The following is a 23,730-nucleotide window of genomic DNA, read 5'->3' as shown; positions in this document are numbered from 1 at the left end:
GTGGCCGGCCGGGGCGCGGGCAGCGGCGCGGACACGCGAGGGCGGGGGCCGGGGCCGGCGGAGCGTCCGCGATCACGGGCGCCGGCGGCAGCAGCGAGCCTCCATCTTGCTTTCCAATGGGGAAGGAAGGAGGGGGGAGGGAGAAATCACGGCCGAGGGAGCCCCGGTGAAAGGAAAAGGGAGAGCAGGGAAAGGAGAGGAAGGAAAAAGAGGGGCTTCGGCAATTTCCGGAGAGCTTCGTTAGGGGCCGGAGCGTGGGCTCGGCGGGTGGGCGGGGCCTGCTGTGGGCGGGGCCGTGGAGGGGCGGGGCCGCGCCTGGGAGCCCGGAGGGCGGAATGGAGTGGCTGGCTGCTGGAACGTGGAGAGGGCTTGGTCTCCTCCTCCTCCTCCTCCTCCTTCAGGGCAGTTCCAAGGCTGGGAGGAGCAGGAACAAGTGTGACCGACCCACACTGGCCTTGCAGGCCGGCCACTGCGCCCCCTGCCAGGACTCTCACGCCTACACTGCAAGCGGTCCTAGCACTGGAGCGGTTTCATGATTATTTATGTCACCCGCGGGGCCGGGTGACCAGGGCACCGAGCTGGTGTGTCCCTCGCAGGCGCAGCGCTGACACGGGCATGTAGAAAAAGCTCGGTAATTTTTGAATGAGCAGAGAGGCAATGAAAACAGATCATCTGCTCTCGTCTACCGTCTCCGTGTATACAAAAAAAAAAAAAAAAAAAAAAGAATGAAAGATGAGGCTTGCGGGGGAATCCCCATCTCCCAAGTGTCCTGCGTCCTCAAGCTACCCAGAATTATGGGAAAGATGATGAAGGCAGAGGAGACCAGAGGAGGAAAGGGGCCTTTAAAAAGATGCATGTCAAGTCAGCTGTGTGGAATAGTCAAATTCTGCTTTACGTCAGGCTGCAAGATGAGTGCCATGAAGGAATGGGTGCCAGATACTTAAAGAACAAATACTGGAGAAAACAGATCAACAAATTTCATCAAACTACACCACTACCTATGTTTAACGGGAGAGCGATGATTAAATGAATAACTAGTGGATAGTGGCCACCAGGTCTTTCTCCCTTGGGAGTTTTGGACAAGCAAGGGGAGTAGGCTCGAGTACTTAGTTTCCTTCAGAATAAGGGTTGAAGACATACTTAGGAACTCCTGTTCAGCTTACTGTAGATGTGTGTAAAGACCTACAGATGTGTGTATACATTCAAGATAGTACATATGCCTTTATCCTCTTGCCTGTCAATTGACTGGGCCTGGAGACATTTTCATAACTACCCACACACCTAGCATTTAGATCATTTAAATCGATTCTCTGTCTCTGTCTCTGTCTCTGTCTGTCTCTGTCTCTCCCTCTCTGTCTCTCCCTCTCTGTCTCTCTGTCTCTCTGTCTCTCTCTCTCTCTCTCTCTCTCTCTCTCTCTCTCTCTCTCTCTCTCTCTCTCTCTCTCGTGTGTGTGTTCATGTGAATGCAAGAGGTCCATACCGAGTGTATAACCCAGTCACTCCTCACCTTATTTTTTAGAGACAGAGTCTGTCACTGAATCTGGAACTCCTTGATTAGTTAGACTGTTGACTAGCAATACCCAAGGATCTTCTCATCTCTGCCTCCCCAGTGCTGAGATTATAGACCCAAACTACCACATCCAGCTTTTTACTGGGGATATTGAAGGTCTGAATTCAGGTCCCTAGGCTTCAAAGAAAGCACTTTACTATAGATGGAACCATTTCCACAGCCCAAAGACCTTGTTTTAATGCTTTTCTCCAATAAAAAAATAAAAATAAAAATAAAACAACAACAACCTAGGGCCCATGGGGAAATTGGCTGATTCTGGTGGTGGGACAGGATATATGTAACATGATCCTGAAGAATCCTGTTGTGCCAGAAGGTAAGGAAGTGGCTTCCCAAGAAAAAAAGCAAGGGTAAAGATTGTCCAAGAAAACAACTGAAAGAGCTCCTAGTGGCCAGAACTAGAACAATTTGAGGTAGAAAACATAGCACTAGTTGATTATAAGCACAAAATGAATATGTCTGAGTCCATACTGATGTAAATAAATAAGCAAATGGGGTATCAGAAACAAATTCCCAATGTAGAAAAAGTACAAGGAATTTGTGTGGAGACTGTCCTGAATGAGATGGAGCAGAACTCCCCTCTCCTGAAGTACAAGCTGCATACAGTACTTTCCTTCCAAAGACAACAAAACTAGTGAGCCTCTTCCAACAGAGAAACCACAACCTTGCCCTACCCCGGTGACCAAGATGAACATAAGACGCAGTTAAGAGGCCCTGGCCGTGTATACCAGATGTAATAAGGCCACTATGGTCTTCCCATCTGAAGCACCTACCTGGACACAAACATAACAACATCATATGAACGAGGCACTTCCTATAAACTACCTCACCAGCACTCTCTTAAACTTTCAAAGTCACCAAAAATCAGAGAAGGTTAACCAACAGTCACAGCTGTGAGAATCCTAAGGCCACATTAGAACTCAATGCAATGTTGCTGTTTGCTAGTGTTGCTGCTTGTTAGAACTCAATGCAATGTAGCTGTTTGCTAGTGTTGCTGCTTGTTAGAACTCAATGCAATGTTGCTGTTTGCTAGTGTTGCTGTTTGTTAGAACTCAATGCAATGTAGCTGTTTGCTAGTGTTGCTGTTTGTTAGAACTCAATGCAATGCAGCTGTTTGCTAGTGTTGCTGTTTGTTAGAACTCAATGCAATGTTGCTGTTTGCTAGTGTTGCTGTTTGTTAGAACTCAGTGCAATGTTGCTGTTTGCTAGTGTTGCTGTTTGTTAGAACTCAGTGCAATGCAGCTGTTTGCTAGTGTTGCTATTTGGTTTGATGATGAGTTTTTACTCTGCAACCCAAGCTAGCCTTGAACTCTGTATTCTCCTGCCTCAGCCTCCCAAGGACTAGGAGCATAACTCCTGAGAGTACAGTTGGGTGTCACCATATTCGTCTCGGTGTGGTGGGTCTTGATGGGTCTTGAAAAATTCCTATGGTTAAAACTAAGTAAATCCAAATAATGTGTGGATGTTAGTCAATAACAGTGAACCCACGGTGCATGAGAAAGTGGGAGAAACTGGGTCTGGGGTGCCTGGGAACTCTCTCCACAACTTTTTAGTAAACATCAACCTTGTTTGAGATTTTTTTTAAAAGTATGTTTAAAGCTTATTTTTAATCAGATGAACAGTCTCTTAGAACAGAACAAGCCAGCAGGTCCACACCTCATGAGCCTTCAGCTCAGGTGTGTTTACAGTGTTTCTCTGTTTTTTCTCTTAGTTAATTACTATCTGTACCGTCATTCCCTCCCTTACATAGCCAAGCTCCCAGAGGCTTTCAGAGTGACAATGGAGAGATTGTCCCCAGTCCTTGGACATTAGGAACCGTGCTGGGATGTCTATTCCTCTACCTGGACATCCTGCCCAGATTTTGAGCATTGCATTGCTGAGGTCAGTTATGTTACACCTCACCCATCCATGGGAACTCAGATCAGCTGGCAGCCGTCAGGAAAATACTCAGCTGCTCACTGTGGTGCTCAGTCCCAGCCCAACCCCAGAAAAAGGCAGCCACAATCCCCACTCATAGATTATCAAGGCTTCCTGAGCACAGGCTTTCTCCGAGACCCACTTTAAGATGTAATGCTACCTACCCATCTCTACCCACCAAACCCAATGGAAGACTATTTACTCTTCTTGAATCCCAGTCTTATCATTCTTCCTTCCTTCTCTCTTTGCTTTGGTGTAACCTTTCTATTCTTCAAGAGACTTGGCTTTTAGTAGCCAACCAACTTCCCTCTCCAATTCTCTCTACCAGGGATTCCAAAAGTGTCTCTTAAAATTCAAAGCCAAGGGCCAACATTTTTCCTTGCATCCCACATTCGGCTAGTAAGCACAATGTCACTCCTCTTCTGACAAAATAAAATAGTAGGGAAAAGTTTAAAATGTGAGAAAATGACAATTGTTTGGATGAGAAGAGGGACAGAGTAGATGACATCATGTGGCCACAGATTGGCAGCATGTCCGTGGTGAACCTAGGAAGTGACAGCTGAAAAAGGCATCTAGTGTTGGAAAGTTCCTGACGGGCAAACTCAGGGTGCTGGGAGATGGGCTTAAGGAGAATGTGACTGAGTAGTAATTGCTACTCAGGGCATTGGGGTTTGGAATGGACAGGGAATGACTGGTGTGTATTTGGCAAGAAAAGATCTCTACTCAAGGGACAGAAATTCTGGCCAATTCTATCTCAGGTACTCAGTCCAAGAAAGGAATGAGAGAAAATTTTTGTATGAGTATGGGACACATGCAGGCTCTCCCTGACATCTGAGCATGTACAGGGAGATCTAAACAGGGTTTCACGACAGCTGCTGTTGATCCTACCCAACCTTCAAAATCCGGCTCCAGTTTCATCCTCTTTCATGAAGCTCCTACATAACTCAAGTTGATCTCTCCCTTCTCTGAATTGCACATCAGTCATTTGGGCATTTAATCGTGTGCCACATTCTATTATTTACAAGTTTTGTGTTCAGTTCTTGCCTAGGAGACGATGCAATCCTTCGTGATTAGCATGCAGGTGCCGAGTGCTTCTTGTGTACCTGGAGCTCCATGAGGCCCAAGGACATGAAACAAAATGCAAACCTCCAGCTGTGGAAGACAGTGTATATTGTCTACTCAATGCTACTCTCCTTGGTAGACATGAAGCCCAGCTAAAAATCTGCATCTCCCAACCCTGGTGTCCATGTGACTGGGTATTGATCCCCATGAGATACAAGCAAAAGGGAAGGATTTAGCATCCATGTGCTCTCTGTCTTTTGCATTCGACTTCAGAAACAGCAGCATCCTGATGCAGGTAAAGAGGCCATAGCATGACTGTGAAACAGAGTCCATGGTGCAGGTAGATGAGCAGGCCATCTCTGGAGGGCTTATAATATAAGAAAATGAAGACCCTGGGGCTTGAGAGATGGCTCAGTGATTAAGAGCACTGGCTGCTCTTCCAGAGGACTTGGGTTCAATTCCCAGCACCCACATGGCAGCTCCCACCCATCTGTGACACCAGTTCCAGGGTTTCTGACACCTTCACACAGACATACATGCAGTCAAAACCCCAATACACATAAAATAATAAATAAATAAATTACATTAAAAAGAAAAAGAAAATGAAGACCCTGACTTGGTTAAGTGGCTTGTATGTCAGGTGTTGAAGTGTATGCCTTCTCTTACCTAGTAAATCAGTCATAGTTCCTGTGTATGCGTGTGTAGGTGTGTGGGTGTGTCTGTGTGTGTATGCATGTATGGCAGGGTATGCACACGTGTGTAGGAAGTCCAGATGTCAATGTTGGTTGTCTTCATCTGTCTATCTACTGTTCTCCACTTCACTTTTGAAACCCGGTCTCTCACTGAACCTGGAGATCGCTGCTGCCCAATGAGCTCTAGGAACCCTCTCATGTCTAGTTCCCCAGTGCTGGGGTCAGATGGTGGCTTTTTTTAGGCAGGGGCTGAAGACAGGAACTCAGGTCCCCATGCTTGTGGCATCAAGCCGTACTGACTAAGCCATCTCTGATCCCCAGACACAGTCCTTCATTGATGTTTCTTTATCGATGTTTGTCACATTTTCTTTTTCAGCAAAGGAACCCTTAAAATGAAGGTAAGTGAAGAAGCAGGACGTAGTTGTTTTGTTGAGAGTCTGGGAGGGGACCTCAAGGGGACCACATGGCAAACATGTCTTTGAAGTTGGTGGGGTTTTTCTTTAAAACAACGTGAATTGTTTTTTTCTTTTCATTCATCTGTACTTATTTTAATATAAATATTATATCTTAACTTGTTTCCTAGTTGATAGGGGTAGAACTGTATATTTCCCACTCCCAAAAGAAATACTAAACTCATAATACCTTAAAATATAACTTGATTTAAAAATAAGGACATGACAGATAAAATTATTCAAGACTGGGAGCATACTGAAGCAGTGGTCTTATAAGAAGATGGCCTGGTGAGGACAAGAATGGAGAATGCCACCAAATCAGTGAAGAGGCTAGGAAGGGTTTTCCTACTGGTTTCAGAAGGATTGTGTGTGGTTCTACCCTGAGTGTGATTAAGACTTGTGATCTAAAGAAGTCTGAGGTTTCCAGAAGCCTGGGGTAATAAACTTCTATTGTTAAAGTCTCCTGGTTGTTAGTACTTAACAGTCATGGTATCCCCAGAAAATTAATGCAAAAGCCAATACACTTGTTTAGTATTTTGGGGGGAGTGACTCTGTAATTCTAGGAATAGAGTCATCTTGTAGATGCCATTAAAAAAAAAAAGGAATCCAGAGGAATGTGGGGAATAGATGAATGAAAACTTATTATGAAAATGTCTAGTTGATGACTTGACCTCTGGCCACAGTTCGGAGCCTGTATTCTTCTGTTCTCTGTTACTGTAAGCAAAGACCTGTAGTTGGCTACTTTGTAAGGAAAAGAGGTTTGCTTTGCTCACAGTTTTGAAGGCCTAAAATCTGAATTGGATAGTTCCATTAGTTTGGCCTCTGGTGAGGGAACCCAGGTACGTCATATCACAGTAGATGGTACCATGACCTCTCACACATGAGCCTGTGTAAGAAGATAGAGAGATCAGGGAGGTAACTCCCTCAGCCTCTTATGACAACGCTCTCTGAAGATCTAACCAGGGTCCCATGAGGACTACACTAATTTACACATCTCAATTCTATCCAAATTGTAGAGCCGTAGCTACAAATTTTAACGCGGAGGTACAGACAGCAGGGGTCTCTAGATTTGCCTAGTTCATCAAAGGCATGAGGCAAGAAAGTACCACGTTAGGTCACGTTCTAATGACCAACGGTTTTGCCCCATGATGTGCAGGCCTGAGTGGGTTGGTGGCTGTCCAGTTGGTGCTGAACCAGATTAAGAAACATATGGGAGAAGAAGTGCCCACCCCCAGGTCCATGGCCTCTCCATCTGCTAGGGTCATGCCAGGTCAGCGCAGCAACACTTCCAGATATACCTGGGCTTTTAGACCTCTTTGACAGTGGCCATGAAAGCACAAAGCTGGAGAGGCCCACACTAGAGCCCAGCCTGCACTGCTCTGCAGCTCTTCTCATGAATTTGGAGCCCACAGAATCGCTGGTTGGCATGCAAGATTGATTGATAAACACTTTTCATACTAGTGTTCTTTGCGGTATTTGAAATATCTCTAAATATACAAATCCAGCAGAGAGGTCTAAAAGAGAGAGTTAGGAGGAATGAACCTGGAAAGGGAAGATAGATAGAGAGAGGAAAATAGGAGGTAGATGAGGAGGTTGATGATGAGGTATACAGAAAGATGGGTGGGAGTGTAATATTGGTGAATCTCGGTTGCCAACCTGATGCACTCTAGAATAACCTGGGAGGTGGGCCTCTGGACCCATGCCCGTGGGAAGTTTGGGCACATTTAGTCATCACTCTGTTGCTGGGCTGTGGATACAATGTGACCCTCTGCCTACAGTTCCTGTCGCTCTGACTTTCCCACCTTGGCGGACTATTACTTCCAACTGTGACCCAAAATGATCGTTAATGTACACGAAGTTGCTTTTGTCAGAGCATTATGTCACAACAACAGGCAAAGTCACTTAGACAGCAATGTGTATGTGTGTACATGCATGTACCCATGTCCCTGCCTGCCTGCATTTGGGCTGGCCACTTATGGAAGACTTGGTCTAGTAGCAGGGAAAGGCAACAATACCAGCACTGAAAGACGAAAGTGGATTTGCCTCTGAAATGAGCTCAGCCCTAGAGGTGTCTAAGTTTTGTTATTACCATTATATAAATGAGACAGATATTAGAAAGGACATTATTTGTATTTACCACCTCATCTTAGAACTGATCAATGTTCGAGCAGTTAAGAACTGCTGACTTCTACTTCTCTGCCAGTAATTTAAAGAATTCCAAATTGATGCTGTTTTTTTTTTTCCAGCTGCATTTGAAGAATCTGAAATTCTACCTAGCAAGATTCATTCACTCCTGACCAACATTTGGTTTTCAAGAATTCTCAGCAGGGGCTAAATACTCCCAGGAGTGCTTACACCTTAAACCTTTATCCCACAGTCCCTTCTAGAGAAGATTGGTGGGGTAGCAGAGCATCAGCTCAGACTAATGGTGGGGGAGGGGATACAGGAAGTGAAAGAGCAATTAAAATCTCCAACCAGAAAAGCATCTGCCTTTCTTTTGTGCAGGGCAGGCCTTGCTACTTCTGTCCAGAGTAGAACCTGAGAAATGTCCCCTCTGGGTCATCTGTAAGAGTGATGATGTGTCTGTGTTAGGCCACTGACTACCCACTGAATCATCACAGTACCTGTTACACTTATGTAAGGGGAAGCTTATGTAAAGGCATTTTGTCAGGCTGGGGTTATTCCAGAAGACTTGACTTGCTCACACAGCAAACAATCACTCAGTCCCTACTATATAGTCTGCCAGAGTGAACAAAATAAGCCAGACCTCTTGCCTCACAGACTCACTTTCCACTGGAGGTTGAGGTGTGTACCGGATACTAAACAAGTAAATGTCATTATGGAAGAGTGACACACGCAACAAAGGGGCAGTGAGCAACATCAAATATAACAGTACAACATGGATCAGAAAGCAAGAAAAGGAAATGAGCGTAGGTCCGGGGAAAGAGAACCTGAGGAGAAGTGAAAAGGTTCACAAGCAGAAGCCCCAAAGGAGAACTGGCAGGGTCTCTGTGGCTGGGTAGGGCACACATGGGGAATGTAGTCAGTGGGACACAGAAATCTTACCATTTCAGATCTCCTGGGTGTTTGCTAAAGTTTGCCTTTACTGGGAGTGAGATGATAGATGTGGATTCTTGTAGAAGATTCAAGTGATTTTAGGCTGAAAGAAGAATTGCATGGACTCGTCAGAATTATTAAGAAATGAACAGATGCTTCTAAAAGGGATGTTGCTAGAAATGTTGGACATCTCAGAGCATGCAAAACCAAGTTACCTTTCCATTTCTGAGAAACTAAAATTTTTTAATGAACTTCAGAAAAGGTCAGCAGTCTGAAGTCCATCTGGTTCCTAAAGTTCTAGGTAGGGAATTATGGACCTAAAGACTGTATTCAAACTAAGTTTGGTGCTACATGCCCACGCCTGCAGCCCAAAGGAAGCTCTGGTAGTAGGATCCTGAGTTCAAAGCCAGCCTGGGCAATGAGACCCTATTTCAAAGAGGAAGAAGAAGAAGGAGAAGGAGAAAGAGAAGGAGAAGGAGACGAGGAGGAGGAAATCTGGGAGACTTATGCAAATGGTCAGTATGTACATGAAAAGACATTGAATGATACGAGCCACGAGGGAAACGCAAACCAAACCACAGTGATCTACCATTCGATACCCACTAGAGTAGTGAAAATAAAAAGACAGTAATAAGTAATGAGGATATAGAAGAAGTAGAACCCTGTTCGTTACTGGCAGAAATGTAAAACAGTGCAGCCACTTCAGAAAACATTTTGGAAGTTCATCCAACAGTTAAACATAGAGTTGCCATATGAGCTGGCAATGATGGATATGCACCCAAGAGAAAGGAAGCATATGTCCACACAAAAGCCTGTATGCAGATATCCACAGCCATGTGATTCACAGTGGCCAAAAAGTGGAAATGCTCAGAGGAGTGTATAAAGAGCTGTCATTCCATATGATGGGAGATTATCCATCCATAAAAAGGAAGTACCAATACTTTCTGTACAGAGGCAAGCCAAGACAACATTCTACTAAGTGAAAGAAACCAGAAACAAAGGATGAAGACTGCATGATTCCATTTATAGAAAATGTTCAGAAAAGGCAAATCAGGGACATCCTGATGAGAAATGAACAGTGCTGTATCTGCCATGCAAGGTTCCTCCCCATAGACAGCAAACACCAAGTGCCATGAGATTCTGGAGTGTGAACGTGAGCTTCCCCATCCTCAAGTGCAGTCCTCATAGGGCCAGCTGGCATCTGCTATGGCAGGTGCTGTCTTTGACTGGCTGTGATAAATGGTGCTACCCCCTCAACAGCCAGCCAGGGAGTAGAGATCTTTCACCCTCTTTCCTTCAGGAGAGGCATGTACCAATTGTTTCCATCAAGATCTACAGTTTTAGGTAGAGAATGCTGCTGGTGATGACGGTCTATCTTCAATCAAGTCCTGAAGAAGTTGCAAAATAACAAGAGAAGAATCATAAGACCAGAGCAATAGAAAATTCCCAGGGATTGTGGAACGTGAAGTTGACAATGTAGCTTCTAAAACCACTCTTGCTACAATTACTGGAGACAATAGTTTGAAAGTAATCACCAACCTTACAAAAGAGGGAACCAGGAGAGTCAATGGCTCACCTTCCCTGCACATGCTGTGCATTGGCTACACCCACCCAGGAGCCAAGGGGAAAGGGAGACTGTGGATATCCCTATAGTCCAGTTTCATGAGAACAGAGCAGAAAACAGAGAGCAGATCTGCTGGGCCAAAGCAGATCATCTAGTTCTGCCAGGTACCGCTCCAGCCTGTAGAAGTCATGAACTGGTCAAGGGCAATCAAAGGCTCTGTGAGCCTGACATTGTACACGGAACACTAAGTGAGCAGACCCAGCTGGAAAGAGAAGTCCAGCCACTTAAGAAGACAGTTATGATTGCAAAAGGGGAGTGTATGTTCAAGTAAGCAGGAAGGGCCAAGGGATTCAGAGAACAGAGAAAGCCTTTCCACCGTGGGTAATAAGGGAAGAATTCCTAGATCAGAGTTTCATTTGCTGCTGGTCAAAAGCCAAGGCGTGAAATTCAAGGAGTAAATACAATACGATCTTTTAAATAGACAAAGGAGATGAACTCTGTGCTCTGAATAAATGGAAACTGGCCTTATGTGCATTGACATCCAGTGCCATCCTTTTCTGGCTGGCCTGGTCCTTACTATACAGACTCAGCTGGCCTTGAACTCACAGAGATCTACCTGCCTGGGACTCCTGAATGCTGGAATAATGGCATCTTCTGAATTTGATTATTTAAGTCTTACATTTCATTGACTCTTGAGAGTCTGGAAAGAACTTGGGAAATGCTAGGACTGGCCATAAGGTTGAAGAGGTTTTAAATACTAGTTATCACTGAAAGACCAGCCATTGGGCAGCACCATGAAGGGGACATAGTGTCTTAGGGTTTCTATTGCTGTGAAGAGATACCATGACCACAGCAACTCTTATAAAGGAAAATATTTAATTGAGGTGGCTTACAGTTTCAGAGGTTTAGTCTATTATCATCATGGTGGAGAGCATGCTGGCATACAGGCCGAAATAGTGCTAGAGAAGGAGCTGCTACACGTTGATATGCCACAACAGGAAGTAGACTGTCTCACTGGGCATGGCTTCAGCATGTATGAGTTCTCAAAGCCCGCCTCCACAGTGACATACTTTCTCCAACAGGACCACACCTCATAATAGTGCCATTTTCTGTGAGATTATGGAGGCCAATTACATTCAAACTACCACACATGGTTAGTTCAAAATCTTTTTGTTTGTTCTTTTGTTTCTGTTTTTGAGACAGGGTTTGTCTGTGTAGCCCTGGATGTCCTGGAACTTCCTCTGTAGATTATGCTGGCCACAAACTGAGAGATCCACCTGCTTCTGCCTCCTGAGTGCTGGGATTAAAGGTGTGTGCCATCATGTCCAGAAAAAAACAATCAAAAATATTGAAAAGTAGGTGGGATTGAGAAGAACTGAGAGTAGATGAGTCCAGAAGCTTCTATGACAAAGGCAGAGGCAAATGTGCCAGAGAAGAAGTGCATTTAGAGCTGTGTCAGACAATCCTATGAAAGACAAATTGGGCAAAGTTGCAGCATGTCTTGACTGCCAGGTCAACAACTCTAAACAATCATCCTGAGAGCAACCTTCTGCTTGAGAGTGCAGCGGTGCATCAACATATCAGAAATGTTGAATAGGACGTTAAGCTAGCTTGCATGTGCAGGGTGGACTGAAGAAGGAACTGATGTTCCAGGATAACAGTGAAGAGCTGTCTTGGCATTCTAGATCAGAGCTTGCAAGTGATGCCCAGATTGGATTGTGAGAAAGTCAGCTTGTTGGTTCTTGAGTACATTAGTGCAGTCCAGTGGGGATGGAGACAGGCCCAGAGCCGTTTTTCTCCAGTCTTGATCTGTCCAGTGTGCTGACTAAATAATGCTGTTTTTTGTCAGTGCCACCGTATGACAGTTGTGAAGCACTGTTATGAAGGAATGCTTAGGCCAATGGCAGAGGCAACATGAGGAGAGAGTTGACCCATACACAGTAAGAAATAAAAGCCAACCCTTGACGGTTCCAACAGGAGACAATAGCCATCCACATGGTCACCTAATGAGAAAGATTTGAAGCCCAGAGATACCAGGGGGAGTAGTAGGATGATAGCCAGAAACCTACAACATTTTATAAGGAGGAATCCTTGAAGACCATGGAGCAAGCCAACTTTTAAAGTTCAGGAGGAGCTCCTAACATCTCTGATGACTCAGGACACTGGGAAGGAGTCAGATGTAGCTGGATCTAAAACTTTTTTTTTGGCATCTTTCAGATTGCAATACACTTCACGCACGCATCGCAGTCCACGGACGTAGGAGATGTCACCTCCGCCTCCTTTGCCTTTTGTTCCAAGACACAGATTCTTCCCTGAGAGGAGACTCAGGTAGTTACCGCCCACGTGCAGAATGAAGCTCCACTTGTGTCTTCTAGAGCAAGACTGTTCTCTAATCAGCTCTTCCCAAGCATGTAGACACGAGAAAAGTGGCCGCCATCTAGTACCTGAAATACATTGTGGTGATTTTTGCCCATGTGATGAGACTGACATTTGAAACCATTTAAAATCTGTTCTCTAATTCGTTCACTATATTCATCCTAAACCTCACCTTGGCAGCATCTTCTTGAGCACTATTGTTTTTTGTCTTTCTTCCTCTCCCCCTTTCTCAGGTGTTATGGAATTGGTACCCCTCTAGTTCTCCTCTTCTAGGAAGGGTGGAGAAGCCAGTGCTGAGGCTACAGTGCTAGTAACATGAGTCTATATTAAATAAACTGCAAGAGAAGGCTCAATCTGGAATACTAAAAACTACTCTAGACAGAACAGTCCAAACCATGTTGCCCTGGAATCCTACAGAAATAATGTAGATTTTTATATTATGCACAAGCTGCATTTGAAGATACTGGCCTTATGTTACTTAATTTCCCTATAATAAATAAAAGCCCATGTGTTCACTGTTTTAGACTTTGGTAGTAGGAAAGTTTATCTCTGCTGACAGATGGCTGTGCTTCCTCTCCTGAGCTAATGCAAACTGTGTAGCTCACGGTGTTTCTTTTTATACCTTGGAAGTCAACACGCTCAGAATTAAGTGGTGTGCTTATTTGCATCGGTTTTACAATAAATTCCCCTTTGTGTTGTAGCTTTCATTCTTTTAAATTTGTTCTTTTAAGTTTTTACTTCTCTCTTTACCTTAAGTGTGTTTGAGTTCTTCTTCGAAAATGTTGGGGACAAGGGGATGGGTGGAGGGGTGGATTGTATGATGGATGGGTCGTGTGATAGTTGTGGATGGATGGATGGATGGATGGATGGATGGATGGATGGATGGATGGATGGTGTGATGCATGGTGTGATGGTTAATCCTCATTGTCAGTTTGACTGGATTTAGAATCATCTAGTTGACACACGGCAGGTGTTTCTATGAGAATATTTCCAGAGCAGTTTCACTGATTAGGAGAAGACCTACCCTAGATGTAGGCAGCAGCACCCTATGGGGCAGCACCATCCCATGGGGCAGTGCCACCCCATGGGCTTAGGTCCCAGATTGAATAAAAGGGAGGGGGGGGAAGAGGAGAAAGCATGAACATCAACATTCACCTCTCCTTGCCACACAAGCAGCCCGATCACATTCCTGCTGGCTTTTCTTCCCTGCCATGAAGAAAAGCTCTCTCCCCCCCACCTCCCTGCCTTGCCGCTCGCCAAACTGTGAACCAAAATAAACCTTCCTCAAGTTGTCACAGCAATAATAAAAGTAGCAAATCCAGATGGCTATATGAGAGACAGATGAATAGGTATATACACCAGTTCGCCTCAATTGTTAGCAAGAGAGGAAGATTGACTCCAGCAAAATCCATCTTCTTTCTGGTCTTCCTTTATGCTATAATAACAACTTAGCCAGTGTATTTGTATAGATATAGGGAGTTTAGTGGGCATGGTATCACACATCTTTTGTGCCAGCACTCAGGAGTCAAAGGCAGTACGATCTCTATGACTTAGAGACCAGCTTGGTCTACGTAGCAAGTTCCACACTAGCCGAGGCTATAGTGAGACCTTGTCTCAACAAAATAAAACAAAATAATATATTTGGGAAGTTCACCTTTAGTTTACTTATTTTTCAAATGAGAATAGCTTCATTTCCAACATCATACAGTCGTTCTGAGGTTTAATTTGATAATACATGTGATTGTTTGAATATGGTCAAGCTAGGACAGGAAACGTTCAATGAATGTTGTCTATTACTACTACTCAATGGCATAACCCTCCTTTTGTCTACTCTAATAGCTTCTTCTCCGATCCTCATTATTTTATGCAATGGCCTATGAATCTGTCTTAGAATGAAGAATCTTAGAGTTGAAAGCATTGGCTAATTAGTTAGAGTGATTCTGAGAATCAGGGAGTGTGTGTGGGGGGTCATGGTCTGTTGGTAGAGGCTTCTTCAAGCACCTCTGGAACAAGAACTTACCACAGGGGAGATGAGCTTCCACTAGGACTAAAACTAGTCAGAGCTGAGGATAGAGGAGAGAATAAGCTTCCTGCAGTCCAATGTCCTGGATGCAAAGGCAGACACAGTCATAAATGAAAACACGGGTTGCTGGTCACTAAATCTGTGACCCATTAGGAGTCAAATATATGTAACTGTGAAGTCCCTTTGTGCAGGAGGAGTCGGCAGCCTCTTTCTTTTGCAGCCCACAGCTAGCATTAGCCTTCTAAGGGCTTGAACAAGTCACGCCAGGTAAGCTTCTAGAGAGAGCAGAGGGGCTGGTGGGTATGCGGGGCAGAAAAGGGGCACGCTGATCAGCAGGAGAGACACACACCTGGGAGTCCCCTGGAATTTCTTCAAGCACTTTGGGGCCAAGGGCTAATTTGCAAGGATTTAGAATTCTGCGTTGTAATAGTGAGTTAGCTAGCCAGTCAACATTGAATATTCATGATCATGCAATGTCATTTGTCTCTGTGGGTGCCTGGGGGTTGGGGAAATCTGAGAAAGGACCAGAGGGAAATAGAATGCAGGCTTCTGTCTTGCAGACAAGGGCTGTTCCTCTGCACCCATTCCCAGTTGAAATCCCTCCTTTCTCTGCAAGTCTGATGAGCCTCCTGAAGGGCTCCAAAAAAACGTTAACTCACCCCTCACCCTTAAAAATGACCTTCAGATTCCTTAGTGTGACATGAAGGATCCGTACTGGCTGGTTTTGTGTATCAACTTGACACAAGCTAGAGTCAAGGAAGGAGCCTCAAGAGAGGAAGGAGCCTCAGTTGAGAAAATGCCTCCTTAAGATCCAGCTGTAGGGCATTTTCTCAATTAGTGATCATTGGGGGAGGGCCCAGCCCATAGTGGGTGGTGTCATCCCTGGGCTAGTGGTCCTGGATTCTATAAGAAAGCAGGCTGAGCAAGCCATGAGAAGCAAGCCAGTAAGCAGCATCCCTCCATGGCCTTTGCATCGGCTACTGCTTCCAATTCCCTACCCTGTTTGAGTTTCTGCCCTGACTTCCTTTAGTAATGAACAGCAATATGGAAAGTCTTTCCTCCCTAACTTGCCTTTTGGTCATGGTGTTTTGTTATAGCAATGGAACCCTAAGACAATATCCATCTTCTAATGTCTCAAACCTTAGAATCTCTTGGGGACTTCATTTTAGAGCAATTGATTGAAGAAATGTGGTGTTGGGAGTGAATCCAGAGCCACGTGCCTTATAGACATTAAAATTTTGGGTGTGAAATGGTCCTCACAGGCTCCTGTATTTGAACACTTCGTCTTGAATTGGTGGCACTATTTACAAAAGGGGGACGTAGTAGACCTATCTTAGTTGCTTTTCTATTTCCATGGGGAAAAAAATGCCAGGACCAAGGCAACTCATAGAAGAAAATGTTCAATGGGGGCTTACAGTTTCCGAGGTTCATTCATGACCATCCCTGCGGGGGACATGGCGCCAAGAAGGCAGACGCGGCTTTGGAGCAGCAGCTATGTCTGCTCCACACCCATGAGGCAGAGAAAGACAATTAGCTGGGAATGCTGTAGATTTTTGAAACGTCAAAGCCTACTTTTAGTGACACGCTTTCTGCAACCAGGCTATACCCCCAAATCCTTCCCAAATGTTTCTACCAACTGGGGAAAAAGCATTCCAATATAAGTGCCTATGGGGGTGTTCTCATTCAAACCACCAGAAGAACCTTGAGGAGGTAGTGCCTATCCTGGGGAGGTAGGTCACTGGGCTGTGTCCTTAGGGGCCATACTATTCCTGGCTTTTTCTTGCCATGTTTTCTGCTTTCTGATCCATTGACATGTGAATAAGTCACTGTTGCAAAGCTCCCGTTCCCCAGGATGGAGTAGCCTGAGTCACCATGGCCTCCCTCCCCTCTGTGACAGGCTGTGACCTTGACAACTGGGAACTAAAACAAACCTCTCCTCCTCTAAGTGGCTCCTGTCAGCTGTTTCGACACGACGACAGGAAAGCAACCCCCAAGTTGTAGCCTCAACCCAAGGCCCCTATTTTAAATCCGCACTGTGGAAGCTGCCCCAAGCAGAATGCCAGAGGATGTTCCTGAAGCTGGACAGTTCCCCCCTTGGTGTCACATCCGGAAGCGGTGCTATGGGGACACCATGTAGGCCAGGATCTCAGCCTCATGCATACAGGGCTGGTGTGGATCAGCGGGAGAACACTCATTGTCATCCCACAGTCTTCTTTCACACCCATGTCCTCCACGGGGCCTCTGCATATGATGGGCCTCTTCTTTCCCAGTTCCAGGCTGACTTTTCTTATCACCCTTTCCAGTCATTTTCTCTTACGACTGCTTGAGGTGTTTAAACGACTATTCCCCACAAACGCCCAGGGATCTGGTCTACCTCAGTCATGCTTTGTTTTTGATGCAGCAGCTGCTACGATGCCCTGCAGACTTAGTCAATACTCAATACTTGCCTGTGTAGACCCTGGATGACAGAATCTGATGTCCATCTTTTATTTTAGGCAGTGACGTTAGTCAGGTTGTTGCCTCTCACGAGATAATTTTTATACCCTTTCTTCAGTTCACCTTGTTCTGGTTAAAGGGCTTTCCCACACATGTCAGCCCTAAGGTAGGTCTCTGAAACTTTTCCAGTCTGTTGTGAAACGCACCAGTGTGGCTGAAAATCCCTTTCCTTGTGTTTTCCTTTACAAAGAAAAAAACCAAGTCATAGACTTCCAAACCAAGACGTTTTAGGGGCTAGTTTTAGTCTGGATGAACCACTCTGTTTTTCTAAGCACCCCTCTTTTTCTTATCTCTGATTATGGCCTGCACCACCCGCCAAAAACACAGGGTGTGGGAAAACAGGAGGAAGAGAGTAAAGCTAGGACCTTTGACGGAAATAGCCTTTGTTGCCTATTCTCTCTGCTAAATGTCAAGACTCGTCCGGCATTAACAGAATAGCCAATAGATATTGGTCAGCCCTATGTCCTAGACACTGTGTTGCTAGTGAGGTAGAAAATAATAACCATTCCAACCTGTTTATTCTCTTTGACATTTGTGCCTTAAAAAGAAAAAAGTTACCACAGGACCAGTAAGGAATTACTTTATTTAGGTGAGATTTTTCATTCTTTGGTGGTATATTAGTCAGCTTTCTATTACTGTGATAAAAATGCCTAAGATAATGTAGGAAAGTTTGTTTTGGCTTAGGAGTCTAGAAGTTTCACTGTGTGGTCATCTGGTTCTGTTACACTTGGCCTGTAACAGCACAGCAGTTCGTAGAAGGGTGTATGACAGAGAGGCCTGACTGCATGGCATCAGGGGAGAAAGAGGAACAGGAGAAGGTTGCAAGTTCAATAATCCCCTTCAAGAGCACACCCCAGTGACCTAACACTTCCTTCTAGGTCCCACCAGTTACAGGTTCCACCATCTCCTGCAGCACCACTAGGGACCCGTCTGTCAACATGGACCTTCGACAGGCGTGCTGATGCTCACTGGGGTCAGTTTTCTCCTCTCCGTGGGCTCACAGACCACAGTTTCCATTCTGTACACTATGAGCCGTATACCCTCTTTTCTCTTTTTCCTATCCATATCAGCCTCGTAGGCTACAGGTCCTCAAAGGAGCGGTGGTGCTCAACTTGCCATGGAGAGTGACATGAGTAAGATGTGCTTTTCTAAGTCACTGAAATGGAGGGCTCCAATGGTTAGCACAGGCCTTTGGCTAATCTGTCTTCTTTCTCCAGTTGAGAGTTTTCTCTCTTGATTGTTTCTTTTTTTCCTTTATTTATTTATTTTTATTTTATGTGCATTGATGTTATGCTGTGGGTGTCAGGTCTCCTGGAACTGGAATTACAGACAGTTGCTGCCATGTGGGTGCCAGGAATTGAGTCCAGGTTCTCTGGAAGAGCAGTCAGTGCTCTTAACCACCGAGCCATCTCTCCAGCCCCTTTTGATTGTTTCTTTAGTTGGCCTACATTCTTTCAAGTGCCTTGATTGTTTCTTTAGTTGGTCTACATTCTTTCAAGTTCCGTGAACCTGTTACAATGAATACCCTTGAAAAGAAACATTTATGTCTTAGATACTAAGTGCTGATTTTATTTCCTGACTTTTAAAACCACAATATTTTTATTAATTCGTGGAGAATTTTGAGAATTTTATGCTATGTTTTGATCTTATTTGCCCTCATTTTTTCTTCTAACTCCTCTCAGATCTCCTGCCCTTTACATTCCTACCCTTCCCAACAACTTTGTATCCTCTCTCTCTCTCTCTCTCTCTCTCTCTCTCTCTCTCTCTCTCTCTCTCTCTCTCTCCACCTCCTCTCTCTCTGTCTCTCTCTCTGTCTCTCTCTCCTACCTCCTCTCTCTCTCTCTGTCTCTCTCTCACCTCCTCTCTCTCTGTCTCTCTCTCTATCTCTCTGTCTCTTCTGTCTCTCTCATTTAAATTACACATCAAATCCAATTTATGCTGCCCATATATATGGTGCCACCCAATGGGACATGGTCAGACTACCAGGAGCCACACTCTTAAAAAAATTGACTCTCCTTCCCTCCCCCAGATGCCATCAGTGGTCAAGAGCTCCTTAGTTAGTTATTTAGTTAGTTAGTCAGTCAGTCAGTCAGTCAGTTAGGACTAACCAAGGAGTTATTGACTTTCCATGATCTGACCCAGGTAAGATTTCTCACTGGTTTACTAAAACCAAACTCCACAGAGTACATTTTCAGGGCTCTATTTCTGTATTTTAGTATACAGAACCTAGGAGGTTCATCGGGACATTTCAGCTCCACAGACCTAGATTATTTTAGCAAATGCTAATGAAGTTAAATTCAACTCTGCAGACCCTTGCTCTACATTCTGGAGTAGCTGTCATAACAAAATTCTTTGAGAGTTTTGAGCAGCCTGGTTGTCTCCCATCCCCCACCCCCACCCCCTGCCCCTGTTCTCTCTCAGCTTGCTGCATCTGGTTTTCTTCAACATCAGCATCAACCAGTGGGCCCTCTCTGGTGTGGTGGTATTGTATTCTCCAAAATATTGTGCACCCTAATAAATTTATCTGGGGTCAGAGAACAGACAGCCACTAGATACAGAGGCTAGAAAATGGTGGCACTCACGCCTTTAATTCTAGCATTCCAGAGGGAGAAATCCATCTGGGATCTCTGTGAGTTCAAGGCCACATTGGAAAGAGCCTGGCATGGTGACACATACCTTTAATCCCAGGGAGTGATGGTAGAAGGCAGAAAGATATATAAGGCGTGAGGACCAGGAACTAGAAGCATTTAGCTGGTTAAGCTGAGAGCCATTGGGATGAGGACACAGAAGCTTCCAGTCTGAGGAAACAAGACCAGCTGAGAAGTTGGCCAGGTGAGGTTAGCTGTGACTTGTTCTGTCTCTGATCTTCCAGTGTTCACCCCCATAACTGGCCTCAGGTTTGATTTTATTAATAAGAACCTTTTAAGATTCATGCTACACTCTGGTCCTTGTTTTCTGTGTATGAATGGGAGGGTTTGAGATGGTTGTGCCTCAGTCTTGATGTTTTTGTCAATGTGGACTGATACATCTAACTGGTGATTTCTGAAGGTAGGCAGGACGTCTTACCCCTTCCTTTTTTTTAATGTCTGGTATCTGGCATTCTGTCTTGTACTTCCTTTATGTCACTGAGAAGAGACCTGTGCTCAGCCACCACTGTCTGTTCCAGGAATTCAAGTTTCAGGCCATTGCATTTTCTGCTGCCACACACCGGCGCCTCACCTTCCACAGCCATTCTTATCAGGAATGAAGGCAGTAGTCAGTTCTCCAGACACTGATTCCCAACACTGATTCCCTTGTTATCTCTTAGTCACTACAAAATACAATTAGAGACAATAGGAAATGTTTACTAAGCCCCTACAAACCCAAGAGTGCTTTACCAACTTTCCTAACTTGCTATACTCTTGGCTTGTGTTAGCCTAAATGTTCTTGGGTTTCCTCCCAGTTCTCACAGGTCTTGCTTCTCTCCTCCCCCTACAATCATCAATCATCAATGATTTTGATAATTTCAATAATTCTGAACTTTCATCTCTTTTCACTGTTTACATAAATCTATAGATGTCTTTTTCCAAAAGGATGCTGGTGGTGTTTCAGCTTTCATCTGAACACAGGAACTGCTCCCGATCTTCAAATTCATATTACAGCTGTGTAGTGGACAGACACAGGGACCAGAGCACATCCAAAAGCTGCCATCTTTTTGTACTCCTTTCCTTGAAATGACCATCCTATCTGTGAATGTCACGAACAAGCATCAGGCTATCATCCCAGCTCCTCCCGCCACCTGTCCCTCTCACATCCAGTGAAGCTTCCAATTCACTTTTAACACCAGATACTCTTTTTGATCTGTCTCCATCTTTCCATTCTCACAGGTTGCCCTCCCTCTGACCTGAGTTACTCCAGCACTTAGACTTGTTATTTACCACATTGCCACTCTTAACACTCTTTTTGAGGTTCGAATCTGTCCGAGTCACTGCTTAGAAGATGGGTTCCTACTTATGATTCCTCCGTGGCTGCCTGTCTTGCTCTTCGTCACATCAGACAACGTCCAGCCCGCATTCTCTCTTCAGCCTCACCTTTCTCAACATCCACCATCATGCCAAGCCACTTATATTCTGGTCCATGACAGATGTCATCACTTCAGTCCATTGTCCCATACCCTTATATTTTGGTTGCACCAACTCTGGAGAAGTTTGTATTAGCCCCTAAACTATGCTTGGTAAATCTCTTGGATGTTGTCATGGAGCCCTATGTTCTATTCTGTCCTCTTCCCACTTCACTGTACAATGATGCCCTTTGTCCTTGCGTGTCTTTCCCAGCAGGACCGTGTGTTTATGGTAGGACCCTGTGTTGTACAACCCAGACCTCCCTTCAGTGAAAGACTTATTGCTTGAGCTGCTGGGAGCGTGGTCGGCAGACAGCCCTCAGCTGTCACCTTCTTGAGGAATTCCTTCCTCCTGCCCAAGGTCTCACCCACAAAGAAGCCCATATATAGAATGCTTTGGAGTATGATTGCTGTGCTCTCTTAGCCAGACCTGATGGGCTACTCCAACTCTTGGAGGTTGTTCGAGATAGAGGCATGCCTTGAGCTGACGATCATATGATGGTCTCTCATGTCACAAGTGAAGAGACTAAGCTATTCACTCATGTTAACTTGGTTGAGTTGTAAGGCATAAAGGTAAAAATGAAGAAACTGGTTGCATTGAAACAGGCATCATAGGACATTTACATTATAAAAAATGATATAATTGTCCCCCAAAATAGTAAAATTGTCCCCAAAATAGCACCCTGTGAGATAATAGAAGCTGGTTTTCCCATCTCGTAGAAATCTAGTTTCAGGATAAGCAAGGAAAGACTTTATTTCTTACTCAAAATATTATATTTAGTATGTGTTTGTGACTGGCCCATGGGTAGCTTAAACACATAACTGCCTGGTAAAAAGACCCACTTTGTTCTTGAGAGTATGTGTAGGTAATGATTACACTCAGGACGCCATAGTTCAATGAAATGGCAGGTGTTGATATATTAAGAATAATAATTTGATTTGGATTCAGGTTTTTTTTTAACAAGCTTTTGTCAAATAGAAAATAAGGAGTGACTCTGAACACTGAAAACAAGGGAAGGCTGAGGACAAGAAGGGGTTCAGCACTTTTGGAGTCGTGTCATTAAAGATACAGTGGAAGGGGTTTGTCGTCAAAGCAACGAGACAATGCATGTGATTACTGGTAAAATTTAAAACACACGGTAGAGGTGCAAGATTGTCATGAAAAAATAATTATAATTGATAGGACGTGGTAGAGGCTGCATGAGCCTTTAGAGATTGCACTGGTTTGAATGAAAATCCACCCCCCCCCCAGGTTTATAGAGAGTGACACTATTAGGAGGTATGGCCTTCTTGGGGTAGGTGTGGTCTTGTTAGAGGAAGTGTGTCACTGAGAGGTAGACTCTGAGGTCTCAAGTGCTCAAGCCAAGTCCAGTGACACCCTTTCTCCTGCCTCCTGCAGATCCAGATGTAGAACTCTCAGCTACATCTCCAGCACCTTGTCTGCCTGCATGCTGCCACCACACTTCTCACCATGAGGACAATGGACTAAACTTCTAAATTGTAAGCTAGCCACAGTTAAATGCTTTCCTTTATTAGAGTGTCATGGTCATGCTGTCTCTTCACAGCAATAGGACACTAAGACAGATTTCTGTCTCTTGGCAATATTATTGTAGATGGATGAGAAGGAGAAGAAGGAGGAGAAGAAGGAGGAGAAGAAGGAGAAGGAGGAGGAGGAGGAGAAGAAGGAGGAGGAGAAGGAGAAGGAGAAGGAGAAGGAGAAGGAGAAGGAGAAGGAGAAGGAGAAGGAGAAGGAGAAGGAGAAGGAGAAGGAGAAGGAGAAGGAGAAGGAGAAGGAGAAGGAGAAGGAGAAGAAGAAGAAGAAGAAGAAGAAGAAGAAGAAGAAGAAGAAGAAGAAGAAGAAGAAGAAGAAGAAGAAGAAGAAGAAAAGAAGAAAACTTGGATAAGCCAGGCATATCTCATGAGTTCAAGGCCAGCCTGGTCTACAGAGCAAGTTCTAAGACAGCAGGGTTACACAGAGAAATCCTGTGTAGCAAAACAAACAAAAAAGGGCATCAGATCTTCTAGGACTCCAGTTATATAAAGATGGTTGTAAGCCACCTGATACGGGTCTGGTCCTGGGAAATGAACCTGGATCCTCTGAAAGAGCAGCAAGTGCTCTCAACTGCTGAGCCATCTTTCCAGCCCCTAGGCTTGGTTTTTCGAAACAGGATCTCATGTAGTCCGTCCAGGTGGCCTCAAAATCACTAATTAGTGAAATATGACATTAATCATCTTGTCTCTATCCCCCAAGTGCTGGCATTACAAGTACATGCTACCACATCCTGCTCACCAGCTTTGAAAAGAACCATTCTGTTTCCTAATATTCACCAAAAGTGATCGATAATCGATACGTTTTAATGTTATTTCTGACTAATCATGATGACTTCACTGATTAAAGTATATTTATGGATGTTTAGAAAAAAGA

At 44.6% G+C, this 23,730-nt stretch overlaps 1 long non-coding RNA gene across 1 annotated transcript; it reads left to right on the top strand.

The window, feature by feature from the left end:
* Nucleotides 1-316: 316 nt before the first annotated feature.
* On the top strand, nucleotides 317-22,805 carry LOC121822701 (uncharacterized). Its single transcript, XR_006063878.2, has 3 exons — nucleotides 317-4,841; nucleotides 7,937-12,639; nucleotides 22,705-22,805. It is a non-coding gene; the product is annotated as an uncharacterized LOC121822701 (long non-coding RNA).
* Nucleotides 22,806-23,730: the final 925 nt, after the last annotated feature.

This window comes from Peromyscus maniculatus, chromosome 15 (assembly GCF_049852395.1).
Source record: "Peromyscus maniculatus bairdii isolate BWxNUB_F1_BW_parent chromosome 15, HU_Pman_BW_mat_3.1, whole genome shotgun sequence".
Taxonomy (NCBI): domain Eukaryota; kingdom Metazoa; phylum Chordata; class Mammalia; order Rodentia; family Cricetidae; genus Peromyscus; species Peromyscus maniculatus.
The sequence above is the reverse complement of the archived record's forward strand: the minus strand, read 5'-3'. Positions and strand labels throughout refer to the sequence as shown.